The following is an 18,451-nucleotide window of genomic DNA, read 5'->3' on the forward strand; positions in this document are numbered from 1 at the left end:
CTGAACAGCACAGGTGAGCTCAAGGTGAGAGCCACAGGATATCAGTGGGAGCATCCCAGGACCTGAAAATGCAGATATGTCTGCATCAGGTGAAGCAGACATAAAGCAGTGGAGCCAAGAAGTCCACCTGAACCCAGACACAGAAACACCTGGACTGGTCTGACCCTCAGGATTTATACCTGGTCTCATCCTCCTCTCTCTGGACCCGGTCTGACCCTCCTCTCAGGGTTTAGACCTGGTCTGACCCTCCTCTCTGTGGACCTGGTCTGACCCTCCTCTCTGACCAGAGCTGACCTGATATTCATGAACATTGATCAGCCATGAGTCTATACACCAGCCTGATCAATAGATGTGGACCAGTCACAGTCTGCTACAGTCTGAGTCCAGAACAAACATGAAACACATGGACAGAGGTGTGTGGTGAACCCGGGACATCCCAGTCCCAGACCACAGGAGACCTTTAATCTAAATGTACTGAAGATGTTCAGGGTCAAAGGTCAAACTGTTGAATCATAACAAACTCTTAGAGTTCTCAATTACAACAGAAGCATCAGTGAGCAGCAGTTCTGTGTGGATGAGAGAGGTCAGAGGTCAGAGGAGAGTGGACAGACTGGTTGGAGCCTGTCTCTGTGGTCTCTTATCAACACACTAGGGGGTCAGAGAAGGACCTCGTTCTCAGGGATGCTCAGGGACCTTCTCAGCTGTAATGAGGCGGGTGGAGGAGTGATCTCATGAGGACACTGACCTCAGACTCAACAACCCATCACAGTTCTCCTCCATCATTTTCACAAACCTCTTTATTTACTTTTATCAGCACAATCACTCAATGTTCAGACTCAACGTCTAATCTTCACTGACGCTGTTTATGTCCATCGTCCTGCAGCATCATTAACATCCCATTAACCAGATGTGGGAAATCTCCTGGTTACAGATAAATATTTACAGAATCAGCCTCGAATATTAAAAAAACACATTTTTAATATTTAATCATCAGTCCTGAACCTCGACCTCAGTGCCTCTGAACTGTCACATCCCTCTTCTTTTGGAGGTCTAGGCTGAGAGGAGACTGCCTGTGTCTGACACAGACACAGCTACAGTCCAGTCAGCATCAGGACCAAAGTCACACAGGAAGCTGCACCTCCACACTAACACCAGGCTGCAGGTCTACATCACCTGCTGGTCTGGTGTCATCACAGCACAGGCAGCAGCAACCTCTCAGGGTGACACAGGCTGAGCTGTGCTGCCCCCTGGTGGACACACACACACACACACACACACACACACACACACACACACACACACACACACACACACACACACACACACACAGAGAGAGAGAGAGAGAGAGAGAGAGAGGAGGCCATGAAGTCTGACTGTCTGTTAGCTTGTTAGCTTTTTGGCTACAAAATGCTCCAATGAGGTTTTCATGTCATGTGACATGATGACGTTGCAGCGCCGCATGAAATCGAATGCAGCTAATCATTGTAGCCTGGAGGGATTTGATGACTGTCATAGTTATGATGATTATTATGGTGATCAAAAATGACTCTTCAAGAGAGGACAAAGAAAACTTTTTAAACCATGAACCATAGTTCAAGTTTTAGTCTCAACTAAAAGATGTTACCTTTCAATTCCTATTGAGATTTGAAGCATATTGATTGATTTTCAAACATCAATCATGTATTGAGTAACACAAACTCCACCTTAAAGCAACGGTGCACAATGTGCTGTTACATGGGAAGTTTAAAGCAGTTTATGGGTTTCATTGCAAAATGCCATCAGGGGCCCCTGTTCTGCCTCTGCTGCTCCTCCACAGAGTTATATAACATTCACCTGATCCTGACAGTTTGACATGAAGAAGCTGTGCAGCTCTCTGATTGGTCAGTTACACAGGTGTAACGAACTGTGCTGGTGAGGAGCAGGCATCCTGGTTTAAAGGAACTACAGTCTTCACACCTGAAACAAGTCAGTACGGGACCAGCAGACACTGTTGGTCCAGTTCCAACACAGGGTTCAGGATCCAACTCAGGTTCAGATCTGAACCTCTCACATGTGGACTCTACAGGTTACACAACATCCAGTAGCTCAGCAGATCGCTGACACATTTTCTCTGTTTAGACTGTGCATGTACAAGAATGTGTATGTGTGTGTGTGTGAGTCTCATGTGTCATCAGAGAGGGGGTCATGTGTTTGGTGTAATAGTTGATATTTGTATATTGTTGTGTATTAATCACTGATTAATCTTCTGTCTGTTTCTGATCTGTCATGTCAATAAAGTTTATTTGAATCTGCAAGAAAGAAAGAAAGAGAGAGAGAGAGAGTGCATGTGTGTGTGGCTCTCTGTGGGTTAGATGGTTAGATCTGTGAAAGGACCAGGAGCCAGCACACAGGACTCTTTCTGCGTCTCCTCTAGACCCTGGCCGCTGCTCAACTGTCAGCAGGAGGAGGAGGAGGAGAGGAGAGAGGGGGAGTGGGAAGGGGAGGAGGAAGAGGCACAGAAGCCGTAGGGAGAGAAGAAATTTGGAGGGAAAAGGAGAGAGGAGGGTGAAGAGAGGTGACTGTTCTACTGAAGAAGTACTCACACACACACACACACACACACACACACACACACACACACACACACACACACACACACACCTCACTCCTATCCAGGCATGCAGGGACCAAATGTGCAGGCAGACCAGTATACTGCAGAGCTGTGTGTGTGTGTGTGTTTGTGTGTGATGCAGATGTCATTTTAAACCACTGATCAATAAATAATAATCAATAATAACACTGGGCATCTGTTCCTCTAAATAGCTGAAACCAGAACTCTCAGATGATCTCACAATAAACCACATGAAACCACTTCAGCAGGATGATTCAGGTCTCTGACCCTCCCCTGGGCTCAGTGTCTTCACAACATGCACAACAAACACTCTGATTCTGAGACGTGTGTGTGTCTCCAGGTGAAACAGTAAAACACAACTTCATCCTCAGCCCAGTGATGGAGGCCATGAGCCGAAACATGTCCACCACTCAAAGCTTTATAGTGCAGGTTACATTCACACGTTCACAGGTTCACAAGTTCACACATTAACATGTTCTAAGTTTCACACGTTCACATTTTAAAACGTTCACAGGTTCACACATTAACACGTTCTCACATTAAACTACTTACAGGTTCACACGTTCACAGGTTCACAGGTTCACACGGTGCCTTTCTCCCACAGGCCCATGCTCTGACGTTAGAGTCACAACCTCCTCAGAGTTTACTGTTCTCCATCATGTTGTTGCCTTTACACTGCTGGTCTGAGATCAGTCTGAGACCAGGATCTGAGCTGAGTGGAGCAGGTATCCTCAGACAGACATCTGTAATTTAATCAGGACCAGTCCTCACAGAGGAGAGGGAACATTTGCTATTAGATATGGTAGATTTCACTCACACACCAGAGCAACAAGAGTTTAAAGGATCCTACTACAGATTACAGACTACAGACTACAGATTACAGACTACAGACTACAGACTATATTTACAGATTACAGACTACAGACTACAGACTACAGATTACAGATTACAGACTACAGATTAAAGACTATACACTACATACTACAGATTACACACTACAGATTACACACTACAAACTACAAACTACAGACTACATTTTACAGATTACAAACTACAGATTAAAGATGACAGGCTATGGACAACAGAGTACACACTACACACTACAGATTAAAGATTACAGACTACAGACTACAGAATATATTTTACAGACTACAGACTACAGATTACAGATTAGAGGCTACAGACTACAGACTACAGATTACAGATTAGAGGCTACAGACTACAGACTACAGAAGAAGTTTGACTGAGGTCACCGCTTTATCTATGCTGCACTGAGCTCACACACACACACACACTCACACACTCACACATGCGCGCACACACACACATACACGCACACACAAAATATTTCCTCTCTGCATAACTTTGTGAATGCAAACAAATGTGTGTTTGTTTACATGAAAAAGTTTGGAGAGCTTTCTGAGTTGTACACACACACACAGTTCTCTATCCTGTGGTCACACCCCGGCTGCAGGTTTCACACACACACAAATTCACACACACATCAACATACACATACTCAGATACGTCTCAGCGACAGAAACTGAGCACAAAGAGCAGAAACTCCCCCCCCCCCCCCCCCCCCTTCATCGTCTGAAATAAAGAACATGTGCAGCAGCTCTTACCTTCCTTCACCATCCCCTGCTTCACTCTCTCCTCTTTGTTGCTCTCTTGCTCCGGTCTTCCTGTTGGCGGCGGCCGCCTACAACATGCTGGGGCTTGGGTGGAATGGGCCAGTCTGCAGAAAGTCCCAAGTGGTCTGAGGAAAATAAGAGAGGGAGGAAAAGACAGGAAGAGTTTCAATCTGCATGTGAGCAGAGAATTGAAAGAAAAGAGAAATCTGAAACCTCCAGAGCTCCAGAAACAATCACCCCTCCCTCCCTCCATCTCCCTCTCTGCTTCCCTCGCTTTCCTCTCCTCTGCCTCATCTCCCACTCATTCATTTAGCATGCAAGTCAAAACACTTAGCCCTTTATCCTGTCCATTTTCAATCCTCTTCCTCCCACTCCTTGAGTCCCTCTCTTCCCTCACCTCTGTTACTTCTTCCTCAGACCACAGAAGGAGGGAAAAGAGTTTGAGACACCCAGAGGGAACAGAATAACCAGCAGCTCAGAGCTGAATGTGTCCATGTCCTCTACATTATTACAGCTGCCGTGCAGTTCTCCCTCTGAACAGAAAACTGGGCTGATGTGACCCACACAAACTGAACCAGGTTTAAAGGAAGAGGTTACATTTTTATTATTGCCAACAAAAGGCCTAAACCAACAATGTGCTAGTCTTTCAACATGTCCTCACAACACAACACAAGAGATGTAAACCTAAAGGCTCTTTGTCAGACACAGCAGAGCTTTGAGCTTATTGTTACCTGCTGAGGAAAGGTCTCATTATGTGTGACTGTCTACAGAGTGTCATGGAAACCCATCAACAGCGGTCAATATATGTCAGTCTGGACCAACTAGCCACCACCATCACCAGAGCTATGCTGCTCACATTACCACAGATGTTCATGAGTTAATGGTTCATTTTTAAAATGGCTCTGAAACAGCTGGAGGTTGTAGTTCTTTTCAAACAGTGCAGTTATTGGTGCTGTGGTGAGTCTTTACGTCTGAGTCAAAGTGAACTACAGTGTGTGTTGATGAAACTCTGACTCGTAGAGATGATGTTTCAGATATGTTCTGTAAAGACCTCATCTATGTCTGATCAGGATCAGAGGCTGCATTTATCAACGGCTGTGAGTCTTCTGGAGGGTGGATGGAGGACTGTGACCTCAGAGACCAGCATCGCACCCAGAGACCAGGTTCACATCCACAGTCCCATCTGTGGTTTAGACAACAGCTTGCTGGTTAAGGTTAGTGACAGACCAGTATCTTTCCCGAACCTGAACCTGTCTAAACAGAACCATAAAACGGTCTAATAATGTGGAGTCACGACAAACACCTTGTTTTTACTGATACGTAATGACAATGAAATATTTAACTCAAAGTAAAAGAGAAACTCAGACAGAGTTTATCTGAGACCCATTCACAGTCTCCTCTGTGTCTGAGTGAGTGTTCACAACTGTAATTATGGCTGTTATTGATACGATACTCAGCATTAGTCACAGGGGCCTCTTAGTAAAACACAGGTGTTTAAGGAGGGGCCCCTGGATGAAGAGAAACTGGAGACAGAGGTGAAGGAGGTTTAAAGGACTGGGTGAATAACATGACTAGAGGGCTGCAATTCATTCTCCACCTCAATCCTACCCACGCTCCTCCACAAGTCCGAACACACCTCTGTCCCACACACACGCACACACATACACACACACACACACACATACCATTACTATCTAATCACTTCATCCAGGCTGCAGACACATACTTGTACAAACACCCACTTCTGCTCTGAGGAGACAAAATCGTGTCAGAACACGTCTGACTCTCTCACTGACACAACCATAGAGCAGTCAGAGCAGTCAGAGCAGTCAGAGCAGAGAGCAGTCAGAGAGCAGTCAGAGCAGTCAGAGAGCAGTCAGAGCAGCCAGAGAGCAGTCAGACAGCAGTCAGACAGCAGTCAGAGAGCAGTCAGAGAGCAGTCAGACAGCAGTCAGACAGCAGTCAGAGAGCAGTCAGAGAGCAGTCAGACAGCAGTCAGACAGCAGTCAGAGCAGTCAGAGCAGTCAGAGAGCAGTCAGAGCAGTGAGTCCGCCCTTTAAAAGCAGATAAACCTTCATGTGTTGCTTAAAGAACTAAAAATGTATCAGAGTGTGACAAACATCACTGACATGTCACGCAAACCCAGGGGTGCATGTGTCCACATGATGAAGTTAAGTCTGACGTACCTGTCAGTTAAGCATGTAGAGTACAGCATTGGAAAGAGCTGTTGGACTGAGGTTGGTTAGAGAGGTAAGGCTGAACTCACCATTAACTAACCAGTAACTAAGCAGTAACTCTGTGGATCATGAAGCCAAAATGACGAGCTGTAAAACACTGAGACACTGAGAGCTGAGGGGACAGTGGTGTTGGTTCATCATCCAATACCAAAAATATTGATTTGTATTGATTTGTACACCTCATGTAAAAACACTCACACAAGCTCACACACACACACACACACACACACACACACCCCTATCATAGAAAGATCATGGTAAGCACTGATTGTGTCATAAACGAGTTTATGAGTTTATTTTGCTGGAGATTCTATTACCAACCCAAAATAATGATAGTAATCATCTGTGTGTGTGTGTGTGTGTGTGTGTGTGTGTGTGTGTTTGCAGTCCCAGAATAGCTCCTGCATGTTCCTCCACTCTATAATCAATGTGTTCCATCATAATTTTGCAGTGAGAGCAGCTGCTCCCTGAACTCAATCTGTGGCAGCAGCCTTACCAAAAACGTCTCGCACAGAGTGGGAACAGGCCTTACACACAGGATGTACGGATATTTACTTGCTTTTTGCTTATGTCTCTACTTGTTTTTTGTGTCAACATAACTAGTGGACAAATTCAATTTCATATGAATATTCCTAAAAAAATGTATTCCTTCCATGGGGATTTCCTTTCCTCAGGCATCTGACAAGGTCAACAACTCCTCCCTCCCCACAACATCTAGAACTACAGTGACCTTGTATTTTCATTGTGCAGTCAGCTGTACTGTTGTGTGTTAAGAATATTCAAATCAGCACTGGCCTTAAAAAACCTGAGTCCTGGACTCTTGTGGTCTGAAAGGTATGTAACAATCAATACTGCAAAACCTGAAACACTCGGTACATTCAGAGGTCCACACATGGTACAAGACTGCAGGACCAACCACAAACCACAAAGACTGTTATGTGATGCAATAAATTACTTTTAAGGTTTTCTGATGTGTTGAGCGTGTAAGCAGGATGACATCACTGTCCTCTACAACTTCACAATTCAACGCTCTGGTTAATGTTCAAGTTTAAAAATAACTTTGTACTGGTTTGGTTAAAATAAGTACTTAGTTACACTGCAAAAACAGCCCTATTAAAAAGAAGCCAAATATTCTTAAATCTTATTAAATTGTCTTGTATTGAGCAGAAAAAAATCTGCCAATGGGGTGAGTCAATTTTGCTTGACTAGAATTCTTAAAACTAGCAAAATGTTCTAGCCACTGAAAGACCTTAATGGGCCTAAAAGCTAGAACGAAAAACCTAAATTCGAGCAAATACATCAACAAATGTGATGAGATGTGATTTAGATGGAGTTCTATTTGTTAGCCATTAAAGGTCACTGCGGTTTGTGAAATTTATATATGTTATGGTGAAGCAGGGACCCCTGGGTAAACTTGACAGGTCATAGTATCGTGTTCTGAGATAAACTGAGTCACGACAGCTAAGAAGCTGAATGGTAGCCTGTTCACAAAAGACTATGGATCTTAAATAGAGGTTAGGGTTCACCTGCTGAAACACCTGCTGAAACATCTGATGAAACACCTGATGAAACACCTGTTGAAACACCTGTTGAAACATCTGCTGAAACACCTGCTGAAACACCTGCTGAAACATCTGCTGAAACATCTGCTGAAACACCTGCTGAAACACCTGATGAAACACCTGATGAAACACCTGATGAAACACCTGTTGAAACATCTGCTGAAACACCTGCTGAAACATCTGCTGAAACATCTGCTGAAACACCTGCTGAAACACCTGCTGAAACACCTGCTGAAACATCTGCTGAAACATCTGCTGAAACACCTGCTGAAACACCTGATGAAACACCTGCTGAAACATCTGCTGAAACACCTGCTGAAACACCTGCTGAAACACCTGCTGAAACACCTGATGAAACATCTGCTGAAACACCTGATGAAACATCTGATGAAACACCTGCTGAAACACCTGCTGCACAGGTCAGGGAGTGTACTCCCAACCTCCTGGAAATATAAAGAGTCTACTCAGGACATGTGACAATCTTTCCAATATAATTCTGGTTTTTGGTGTTCCAGGTTAACAAACACCTGATAATTCAATCCTGTTAATACTTTGACTGAGATGGTGGTGATCAGTGAAACACTCTGATCTGACTCTGTTTCATTCTTAAACACAATACAACTTCCTCACATCAGCACAGAGTTTAAAAGCTTATGACTCTTCTTAGTACTGTTGACACACAAATCACTAAACTAATTCAACATGTGTTTGCTTGGTTTAACAATACTGTCCTGTTAGATAACCACCAACCACACCACCACCAACGTAAACATAATTGTTATTTATTGTAAACAGTCATATATTTTCAATTATGAGGCACAAAAACTGCAGATTTCTTCAAATTTATTCTTTCAGAAAATTACTGTGTGTGAATGTGTTCGTACTTTACATGGTTTGAAAATGTGTCCTGAACTAACATCCTTAAAACATCAATAACCTGGTTCTGGCAGTCTTCATCAGAACTAGAACCAGATCAGTTGAGTAACTGGTTGAGTAAAGACATGAAAATTAAGCTCAGCACCAGCTGGATCATTAAACCAGCAAAATAAATCCCGTGGCTTGGCTGCAGAGGACAAGTATTTAAAATTAGCTGACCTTTGACCTTGTCTGAGTGGAACAGAGGATTGATAGACAGAACGAGTCAGTCAAAGCACTGAGTCTGCAGCTCCCCTCTGCTGTGCTGACTGAGGAACAGATAATGAATAGTGTTTGTTTCCTGTTTCTGTTTGTGTTGTTATACAGGAAATAGATAGATTTAAAGTCAGTCGGTGTTGCTACAACAGAAATAAAATCACTCTGAATTTTGTGTTCATTTGCTCACATGGTCAGGTCTTTTTACATTTCCACAACATCAGTGCAACAGAGTCATGTCACGCTCATCACTCTGCTTTGAACACAAATACTGTTTTTATTCATTCACATATTCCAGTTTATTCTACTTTGCCTTTTTGTTCTTATTATATTTTTTATAAATACTTTGTTTATGTGTGTCTGTTTCAGTGAGAACGGCTGTCACTGAAACTCAACAGTGAAGTTACTGTTTTAATGACAGTGAACAAAAAACAAGAAAGTAGAATTTACACTGACATTGACTCATGTGGTAATTAAAATGACAGATGACGCAGAGATCAGTGATGTAACCTGGTGTTATCAGGGTTTTACTTTCACTTTTAGTGACAGGTGGGTGAGCATCAAAGTCTCCACCTCCTTGCCCATATTTGGATTAGCTGGGAGGTAGGGGCAGAGTCAGGCACTGCTAAGATGGCGACAGTGGAGCAGCTGTAACTCTGAGCTTCAGAAACCTGAGGGTGATGTCACAGAGGCTTCATCCATTTTTATTTACAGTCTGAGGTTGTGGGCAGTGGTTGTACATGGTGTGGAATGCTGCTGGGACCTGGACCAGAGGCTGATCTGGTACCTCAATCATCACAAAAATAATTCCTAGTTATAACAAGCGGAGGTTGGACTTGAACCCGGACCATGGCTGTTAACATGGCTGTTAGCATGACCATGCTAAGAGTTTAAGACCGGGTGAACCATCAGTGCTTACTGATTAACTCCTCCAGTTTAGCTGGTTAAGTTTTATTTGACATCACATTTCTCACAGGATACAGGACAAATTAATTGTCTTCAAATACAGGACAATCCTGTACAGGACGGGTGGAAACCTGAGTGGGAAAACTAAACTCATAATGTAAGTGATTTCAAAATAATACAGGAAATACTACAAAGAATGCAGGCAGGATGTCACAGGGACAGTGGTTATATAACCAGGCTGGTGGAGGGGTGAGGCAAGGAGGCAGGGCTACGTAGACCTAATGACACTGCAGATTTGTTGAGCAGCTGCAAACAGGAACATAAGTCTGACTGTTGACTGTTTATCTGCTCTGACACTGTCTTCACTGTGCTGCTGCTGACACACACACACACACACACACACACACACGTAGCCTAGCTTAAACCCATCTCTCCCATTTGCAGCATCTCTGGTTGTTTCCTGCAGCGTTGTTGTCGTGAGTTCAGTGAGACTCTGAACGTGTCTTCACAGACGAAGAAGACTGTGATGATGACAATGATGATGATGAAGAGGAGGATGAGGAGGAGGAAACAGCAGATGTTTGTGTCTGATGCTCTGCTGTGTCACAGTTTTTCTCTTGTGGTTTTCTTTCATCACTATAATGAGGACATGTTGTTCATTAAAGTGTCTGGTCAGTGGTAAAAGTCTCTGAGAACATATTTTATTTGTTTTCCCTCAGTGTCCCAGCTCTCAGTGAAACATCAGTTTGTTGCAGCTGCTGCAGTTTAAACCCCTCATGGTTCCTTGTCCAGGTTTAAGATCCTGGTATGGTTTAACACAGAAACACTTCACAACCTGTTCATTTACATTTAATCTAAACCATAGTCTGTCACTAACCTGAACAACAGAGCTGCTGTTGTCTGAATCCAACCTAAAATTGATTTCTTTGTAGACACTGAGTGTTCTGTCTTCTCTGAGCCACAGGCTCCATCATACCTGACATTTTATCCAGTTTTTAAAAAATAATCTTAGATGTGCTTTTTAGATATTTGTCTTTTTAATTTATGTGTTTTTAACTAAGGCAAAACATTTCAGATATTCGCCGCTGGCTCTGGAGTGAATTGAGCAACTGGAAGACAATTTTGTTTTAGCCTGGTAGCTGGATCTGCTGGGTCCTCTTAGTAAAGTTTTCACAATATCATATTCTGGTATTTTACAATGATGCCAACTCTGGACTGTGGGGACTGTGGGGACGGTGAGGACTGTGAGGATTCAAGAGAGCAAACAAGAAGATCAATGACCTTAAAGAGGATAAAGAGGAGGAAGGACTCACTTCTGATTAGTTACAAACGGATTTACCGAGCCCAGTGCTGCTTTACAGAAGACAGTTCTGAGGGACCCCTCCACTTGTCCTCTATCTCTTCCAGCTCCACACTGAACCACCAGTCAACTGAATCCTGATCTGGACCCCTCTCCAAAGTCAGGCCCGGTTCGGCCAGCTGGCTATCCCACTATGGAGCCAAATAAACAGTCCTCATCCTGAGGAAGGCCCTCCTCTGCCCAATGTAAGATGCTGAATGAGGCCGTGATCAGGCGCCCTCGGGGTCTTCTTATGTCATCCTCTCATCTCTGAAGTCTGAGAGGTCACCACCGACACCACTGTGCCTACTGGGAAGGTTGAAGTACAGATGCTGTTGTAACCAAGCTGTGGAACTGAGCTCAGACCATTTCTCATTATAGAAACCAGTTATCTTTACAGAGAACAGTTCTCATTATCAGAGACCAGCTCTCAGGAACAGAGACCAGTTCTGATTAGAGAGGCCAGTTCTCATTAGAGAGACCAACTTTAGGGATTAAACCACAGTCTAATCTCAGTTATCGTGGACAGTAACCCCCTGGGGTAGATGTGGTGACACTGTAGACCAGCAGTGATGCTCTCCTTCAGTGAACTCTGTGTTCTTCACTGTTACAGGATCCACATCATCATGGTCTCCTGCCTATTAGTACAATGTGTTTTTAATTAATTTTCTTCCCTCTTATCACTGAGGCAGTGAGAACATTCCTCGTTGCTCTAGATCACAATAACAATAAAGAACTGATGAACTGTAGGAAATATAATAATAACAAGACTGACACATCCAGGTATTGTTAGGGTGGTGTTGTCATCACTGCTGTGTTATTAACTTCCGTCACCAGACGAACCACATGGAGCTGGGACCCACAGAAACAAGCCCACCTGAAGCCTGAGGCTGAACCAGGTCTGTGGTGCGTGATCTTTTCCTGACATCACTCCCTCCCTCCTGCACAGCTCCTCCCATCTCTGCCTCCACCCTCCTCCACACATCCTTTGTCCCTCCTTTTCTTTCTCTGCCAAGGGGCTGCCCCATTATTATGGCTGTTGCCATGGCTGCGAAGGATGTGTGTGTGTGTGTGTGTGTGTGTGTGTGTGTGTTTGTGCGCGCGCGCGTGTAAGCAGCCATTAGCAAATTAAAACAGAACACACCTCAGTGTCTCTTCACCTCTGAGTTTTAACTGTTTCATTCTGTGACTTGACACACACACACACACACACTCATTCAACATATGGATTAAGTGTGTACTTAATCTGTGGCACACGCTATCCCCAGACACAGTAAGGAGAGTGTTAGAGCCCTCACTCTGTCAGACACACACACACACACACACGCACACACAGACATGGAGGAGCTGTGAATAGGTGAAAACAGGCTTTCAGTCAGACGAGAGGACAAGATGGCCGACAGGTGGAGATGAACAGAGGTGGAGCTGACAGTGACGGAGACAGAGCTGGAGGAAACACTGATGATGATGATGATGATGATCATGAGAGAACTGGGATCAGGTGTGTGGGTGAGGAAGAGCAGGTGGATAGAGGCAGGAATTCCGGGGACATCTGGTGGTCAGAAGGAGAATGGCATGTTTGTGTGTGTGTGTGTGTGTGTGTGTGTGTGTGTGTGTGTGTGTGTGTGTGTGTGTGTGTGTGTGTGTGCGTGCATTAGGATACATGTTGTCACCACTGAAACACAAATGAGCTTTATATAGAAAACCACAACACAGTCTCTCTCTGAGGCTGCATCTTCATCCTTTCTGTCCTCCTCTTATTAACACACACACACACACACACACACACACACACACACACACACTGTGCAGCTGAAACCTGAATCAAAGCCTCCTCATCCTGCTTTGGCTCTAAACAGCTCTGCTGGAGGATTGGAGGGAATTGGCCTGGATTATCTTAATGCTGCCATGTGGCTTCCAGCACAGCAGCTCATCACATGACCTGCAGACACACCTACAGGAGGACCTGTCTGTCTGCATGTTTATGTACCTGCACTCTGACTTATCATTCCACTGTGGCTGCAAAATAAAAAGTGTTTCAGCACCAGTCTCATCAGGAGAGGAGCAGCCCTGGCTGCTGATCCACTGAGGGTTTAAGAGGTGGAGGCTGTTTAAAGGTGCAGGACTCTCTGTCTGCTCACCTCTTTGGTCAAAGCTGTGTCTGTGTTCAGTCAGATCTATTGTACGTTTCTTTTGATCACACCTTCAGTTAATACATTGACATGACAGAGTTAATACAACCAATAAATTCAGACATGGCACATCTGCATTTATTTACCTGTGTTCTGACTGGACACAGTATCACCTGTATAATCTGTGGACAGTGATGCAATCATCAAGTGATTTTGGAAAGTTGTAAATACACTTCATGTTGATATCTGAACTCTAATTAGGAAAACCTTAATTTTATGTCCACTACTATTTCTACTACCACTACTACTACTACTACTTGTCTGCACTGTAAATAAAGAATTGTTGTCACAGAAACACACAGCAGGTCCTCATTCATTCAATATGTAAGTTTATTCCTCCTGTGAAGAGTCACAGACCAACCTTAGTGCTGCTTCCTGGCTCAGGCTGATGCTGCTGGTTCAACTGATTGTAAGTAAATTTAAACTGGCACACATTACTAAAAGCTTTATGACCCTCAGACGAATATCAGGTGTTTCACCTCATTAATGTCCACATGATGTTTTCATATAACAAAGACATATGATGAGTGAAATTATCAGTCGACACCATGACTGAGTGTTTCCACCTTGGACTGCAGTGAACCAATGACAGTCTCATAAAAACAGATTCAGCCAGCCAGGGATTCATACGTCATAGAACCTAAAGAACCAATCCTGTCAACTTGTGGGGACAGGAGGTGGGGCTAAATACACCTGACATCTTGTCAATACAGAGAGCCAGAGTTTGCATTAGCACAACAACCAACACTGTGTCAGCCACTGCCAGTTACAAACTAAAAAACAATATCAAACATATAAAAGATGCTAACTATGCTAACCATTCTGTTACGTCTGCTAGTCTCTGATTCTGGTCTCAACAGACTCCTCATCTGAGTCTGGGTCTGACTGAGGCTCCAACATGAGGCTGAGTCTCTCTGATGTTTCCTCCTCTAACCATCTTCATACTCTCTGCTCTTTCACCTGGACACCTGGAGCAGGCAGGTGGTGGGCGGGGCCAAGGCCTGATCCAGGTTTCTCCATCAGGAAGTCAGAGTAGATGAGCTTCAGACCAGTTTTTATGAAAACATGTTCAGCAAAATATGAATCAGTGCAGAGGATTTTACAGCCTGTTCTGTTTCAAACAACATTATAATCAAGAGTCACTTTTCTTGACTTGAATCCAGAGTGAGATTAGAGCAACAGAAATGTGGCTCAGTGTAATTTACAGCAGCGCTAGCAGCTATGGCTAAGCTCCTGCTCCACACACAGGGCAGGCCAGGAGAGAGAGGATAGGTGGTGCACCTGCTCATTACTCTAATGCTGACAACAACTGTACTCATCACTGTCAGTGCAATATACCCCGGAGAGTGAAAAGGTCATTTATCAAAGCAGCTGTTCAACAAGTCCACATCTGCAGACAGGTGATGTTTTCAACTGGTTCTCCTGCAGGTTTGATGTATTTATTTATTTTTGCACAGTAAAAAAGAACCAATAAATCAATAAAGTACTAGATCAATAAGATCAATAGACAGTTATTGATGAGAGCAGTTGTATTAGAGGAAGAGGAGAGGAGTTTGCTGCTATTCTGCTGAGGCTGTGATGGACTGTGAACTTTAACCTTCATCCCTGAACTGTTGTGGTTCAGCTTCCGTCTGCAGAGAGGACACCAGTCCACATCTGTAGCCCAGTACCCAGTCCACACCTGCAGCCCTGCACCCAGTCCACATCTGTAGCCCAGCACCCAGTCCACACCTGCAGCCCAGCACCCAGTCCACATCTGCAGCCCAGCACCCAGTCCACACCTGCAGCCCAGTACCCAGTCCACATCTGCAGCCCAGCCAGTCCACATATGCAGCCCAGCCAGGCCACACCTGTAGCCAAGCACCCAGTCCATACCTGCAGCCCAGCTAATCCACACCTGCTGGTCAAGCTCCCTGGGTCTCAGGTAAGAGCAGCATCCTTCCCTGTCGTTGGCACCTGGAGGCAGGAAGACCTGGACCTCCGTCCTGTGTAGTGGTCTAGACTATACAGTCCATATCTGTGTTTTTGCTGAACTAGGGTCAGATGTGTGTGGATAGCAACATCACAAGTTTCAAGTTTGCCTGCACTGTAGTTGCCATGTTGACACTGAGAGACGAGCTGCCAATGACCATCAGCTAAGGTGGCAGCCATTGATGGTGTGTTGGCTGCTGTCCATCCCCAAATCCCTCTATGTTATGATGTAAACAGTGAGGTGCTGTTTAACACTGATGGTGTGAGTCTGATCTATGTCGCTCACTGTGCAGAAACAACTGAATGAACAGTGAGTGCAGAGTAAATACACACAGGTGGACGACACACAAATACACAACCAACACATCAATAACCATTTAATCACTGATTGATAGAATGATCACCGTCACAGCAGAGCTGCACAGGGGGGAGCCGTGATTCATTTACTCCTGACACCCCCCACACACACACACACACACACACACACACAAGCAACCATTCTGTATTTATGCTAGAATACGCAGTGTAGTGTGGATCCCTTTAGTGCTAAAAAATAATGACAGATAGGAGGTGTGGTTAAATAAGCTCGACAGCAAAACACACACACACACACACACACACACACACACATACACACACACAAACACACACACACACACAGACGCCTGTCACCTACCAGTCACATGTAGAAATCCTGCCACGTCCCTGCTGCAGTGTGTTACCATGTACTCCAGTGTGTGTGTGTGTGATGACAGCACTCAGCCCTCAGTAAGAACCATGGTGAACGTCACCACCAGCTAACAATAGATCCTCAGAAAGGAGCCCAGTGAGCGGCTGGATGCAGCACAATAATAGGCAATCTCTGGGATGGACAGAGGGAGGAGAGGAGGCTACAGAGCATGCCTGGAAGAAAATCCCTGGGTATTACAAGATCACATGACCAGCCATCCACCGTCAGTCACAGAGCGAGCAGAGGAGATGAAAGCAAGGAGAGAGGGAGGCAGGGAGAGGACACGAGTGAATGGGTAGAGGGGGGCGACATCACAGTGCTGCTCAATTCCCCCTTTTCATCAGTGACGGATAGACGGAGAGGAGGCGTGAGCCAATAAGATGTGAGGACTGTGTGCTGGTCTGAACCCCTCCCTGGGCTGAGAACAGCAGCAGAAACAAACATGGAGAGGGAGAGACAAAAGAAGAGAGAGAGGAGAGGACAAAAGACATCTAACCTGCTCTGCTTTACAAACACACTGAAGACCTCAGAGAGCTACCAGCTGACATTTATATTTGTCATCTTTTATGACGCTTCACTGAGACTAACACTTGTCGTGTTCAGTGAAGGTGACAGTTGATCTATTTACCACATGAAAAAGCTAATTCCAAATACGGGAAAAATGTAGGATGACATTGATTTCAGGAGAAGGTGGAGCAAACACGCACATCAGTGTTGTGTTGTGTTTTGTTACATTGGCCATTTGAAAACCAAGGAGGATGGAAACGTTTTTCTTCTGTCACGTCATTTTAGGAACTTTAAAATCAGCCTGGTGTTTCTAATGTCATTACATTTATATTGATTTTCATAAGTGCACGTTATTTCTTTGATGCCACTATTTATGAATGTTGTTGCCAAATAATTTTATAATCTGGAATTCTGTTAATGTTTATCCCATAATAACACATCAGAATAACTAATGGATTATTACGCTGTGTCCTTCAACACCAAAGCTGCTGATATCTGACTACATTTTAACCTACAGAGGTGGGTGGTGGTTTGTAGAGAGTAGCTGATGGAAGGACAAATGAATCTCTATTATTGACACTGGTACTTTCTTCAGTGAGACAGCTGCTGTGGAGTTCTGTTGTCTCCGTGAAACAAGAACAAGTCAAGTTGATTTTTATTTATTTAGCAGCAAATCATAACACAAGTTATCTCAGAGCGTGTAGAGTAGGTCTAGACCGTACTCTATAATATTATTTACAGAGACACAACATTGATCACACACAACACTCACCCATGAACAGCACCTGGTGAGAGTTAAGAGGAAAAACTTCCTTTAACAGGTAGGAACCTCGACCAGAACCAGGATAATGGTGGGAGAGAGAGCAGGAGAAAGTTCCACATAGAGATGTATTATAATAATTGTAATGATAATACCAATAATAATAATAATAACTGTAGCAGTGGGTATTGAGCAGGATCATAGGAGCAGTATGTGACTTGCGATCACAGATCCAGACTTCACAGCTCCAGAAGCAGAAACCAGGGGTCATGTTTACCAAATAATTTCAGTCACTGACTGAATTTTTTTAACAATAGTGGAAAAATCTGAGGCTGTCCATCACTTTTAGAGCAGGCATCAGGTTCATCATGGTCACACTGGCTGAGGCAGAGACCATTTCTAATGAGGTCCACTGAGGTGCTGACACCACGTTGAGGAACTATGGACTAGAGGCCTTTGAGTGTCTGTGACCACTGTTGGCCCCAGAGGAGCGAAGCCATTCCCCAATCAGAAGGAGTGCAAGGTGCAGGATTTCCTTCATGTGAAGCGAGTGCTTGCAGGATGAGGAAATCCCATGTTCAGAGAGTATTGCTGACTTCTGATCACTTCCCTGCGAGAAATGTTTTCCAACCTCAAAACTCTGGCTAAGAATTAATATCCTGATTGAACATAGGCCAGGGCAATGTGATCTCATGTCTAAGTTGAATAGCAGCAAATTGCAGGTCATCCAGGTCTTTATGTCTTTAACGTAACCTTGAGGTTTAGCCACCTGATCGGTTTCATCAACCGTCATTGAGCGGTACAATTGGATATCATATGCATGACAATGGAAGTTTATGGAGTGTTTCCTGATAACATTGCCTAAAGGAAG

The 18,451-nt window shown here is 44.3% G+C and overlaps 1 protein-coding gene across 8 annotated transcripts in view; it reads right to left on the reverse strand.

Annotated features, from left to right (window-relative positions):
- Positions 1-16,395, reverse strand: part of plekha6 (pleckstrin homology domain containing, family A member 6) — a 66,147-nt gene extending 49,752 nt beyond the window's left edge. For 2 of the 8 annotated variants that reach the window (XM_071473126.1, XM_071473121.1), the window contains exons 1-2: positions 16,260-16,394; positions 4,237-4,370 (exon numbers count right to left, since the gene is read on the reverse strand). The gene's annotated coding sequence lies outside the window, so the exon portion shown is untranslated. Of the gene's footprint in view, positions 1-4,236; positions 4,382-16,259 lie in introns of those variants that run through there. The other 6 variants (XM_071473125.1, XM_071473124.1, XM_071473123.1 and 3 more) reach the window with 5 other exon arrangements.
- Positions 16,396-18,451: the final 2,056 nt, after the last annotated feature.

Source organism: Trachinotus anak, unplaced genomic scaffold (genome assembly GCF_046630095.1).
Source record: "Trachinotus anak isolate AG129_WGS33_773 ecotype Australia unplaced genomic scaffold, CSIRO_AGI_Tana_v1 ptg000045l, whole genome shotgun sequence".
In the NCBI taxonomy this organism is placed as follows: domain Eukaryota; kingdom Metazoa; phylum Chordata; class Actinopteri; order Carangiformes; family Carangidae; genus Trachinotus; species Trachinotus anak.